This window comes from Magnolia sinica, chromosome 4 (genome assembly GCF_029962835.1).
Source record: "Magnolia sinica isolate HGM2019 chromosome 4, MsV1, whole genome shotgun sequence".
Lineage (NCBI taxonomy): Eukaryota > Viridiplantae > Streptophyta > Magnoliopsida > Magnoliales > Magnoliaceae > Magnolia > Magnolia sinica.
Window position 1 is genome coordinate 31,372,474 of NC_080576.1, and position 2,146 is coordinate 31,374,619.

The 2,146-nt window shown below is 40.0% G+C and overlaps 1 non-coding gene across 1 annotated transcript; it reads left to right on the forward strand.

Annotated features, from left to right (window-relative positions):
- The first annotated feature begins 1,415 nt into the window (after positions 1 to 1,415).
- LOC131244905 (small nucleolar RNA R71) lies at positions 1,416 to 1,522 on the forward strand. Its single transcript, XR_009170674.1, has one exon. It is a non-coding gene; the product is annotated as a small nucleolar RNA R71 (small nucleolar RNA).
- The last annotated feature ends 624 nt before the right edge of the window (positions 1,523 to 2,146 follow it).

The window sequence follows — 2,146 nt, forward strand, 5'->3', positions numbered from 1 at the left end:
CAAGAATTTGAGTGCTCATATCCACGATGGGTTGAGTATCCAGGATAATAAAATCTACTGGATAGTAGAATTTGTCAACCTGGACCAACACATCCTCAATTATCCCTCTCGGCACACGAACTGAGTGATCGGCTAATTATAATGTGGTCTGGGTGAGTTTTAATTCATCTAGACCCAGTTGTTTGTAGATCGAGTATGGGATCAGATTTACGCTTGCTCCTAAGTCAAGAAGTGCATGCTCAATCCAGTAATTCTTAATTACACAGGTGATGGTTGGGCCACCAGGATCTTTGTACTTCTGTGGCACATCTTGCTTTAGGATGGCACTCACTTTTTTTGTTAAGAAGATTTTCTTTTGAATATTTTGCCATCTTTTGGTCGTATATAACTCTTTCAGAAATTCTGTTTTACGGCATCCAGTAGAGGAATGTTGACCTTCACTTGCTTAAGCACCTCTAGAATATCCTGAGAGTTAGAGAGAGGTTTTGGTGCTATCAACCATTGGGAAAATGGAGCAATCGATTTGCTTTAAAGTTCCGGTTCTACCTCATGTGGAGCATTGCTAGGTTTATCAGCCTCATCTACATCCGGGTCCTTAGGCTTCTCAGCACTTACCGGAATAGATTTGTCAATTATCTTCCCACTCCTAAGAGTGGTGATAGACTTAGCTTGTTCCATTGGATTTGAAGAGCTTGGTTCACTAACTCCGTATTGCGGTTTAGGATTAGGGATATGTTGAGCTGGAAGCATCCCTTTCTCTATAACCGTAACGCGTGAGTCTATCTTTTGTATAGCCTTTGTGAGTTATTGTAAGGTTTGAAGAGTACTTTGCTGAATGAGCTATTGAGGATTTTGAACCAATTCCTCTTAAGGTTTCCCTAGATTTAAGAATTGATTAGGGATTCCTTGAGGTGTAACAGAGTGTCCATTCCTCCAACTGAAATTTGGATGATTTCTCCAGCTGGAGTTGTATGTGTTCGAAGTGAGTCCCTTGGTAGATGTTTACAGCATTTGATTGCTTATTCAATATTTCTTGAAACGCAGGTATTGTTGGGCAATTTTCAATTGTATGAATGTTACAAGCACAAATACTACAGACAGCTTACTTATCCTTATCCTTCCTAAATTCCATATCCTCGAGTTTCTTTGTAAGACTGGCCACTTTAGCGTTGATATTATCTTCCTCTTTCAAAAGATATATTTCACTTCTCTCCTTTGATTGAGTAGGCTTAGACGTGATGCTCGTTCTTAGGGAGATGTCCCATGATTGTGTGGTTTCAGCAAGTTTATCAAGGTAATCCCACACTTTATCAACATCTTTATTCAGGAATTCTCCATTGCACATTGCCTCGACAAATTGGTGCATAAAAGATATCAGTCCTTCATGGAAGAAATTTGTTACGCGCCACTTTTCAAAACCGTGTTGTGGGCATGAACTGACAAGATCCTTGAACCGCTCCCAACATTGGAAGAATGTTTCATCTTTCCTTTGGGCGAAGTTCATGATTGACTTTCTGATGGTGTTCATTTTATGATACGGGAAGAATTTCTTTATGAACTCCCTTATCATGTCATTCCATCTGCTAATAGATCGTGGACACAGTGAATGTAACCACGTCTTAGCCTTTTCTTTCAAGGAGAAAGAGAAGAGTTTCAGTCGAATTGTGTCCTCAGACACATTAGGAAAGTATAAAGTGGCTATGATCTCATCAAACTCTTTTAAGTGTAAATATGAATTTTCATATTCAAGCCTAAGGAACTTCGGAAGGAGTTGAATCACTCCTAGCTTGATGTCTATGTTTCCTATATTTTTTGAAAAAACCATATAGGAAGGGCTACTCACCCCCGCCGATTGTAAATAGTCTCGTAAAGTACGAGGCGGGAGTGCTCAATGCACCTCGTTCTCATCCTGGATTTCCTCCACCCTAGGTTGGGGTGGATTAGGAGGTTAATTGGCCAATTGATTTGCAACCATAACTTCAGTTAACTCTGTAGATCTCGAGTGGTGTCTAATCATGTGATGGATAGATAACCCCTCAATCAATCCTCCTTCACTCAAGAGACATTGAGTGTTGTCACGGACCCACTTGGGCATGAAACACTCTTAGCTCTCAATTTTAGAATCTAACCTAAACCTAAAAAGAAA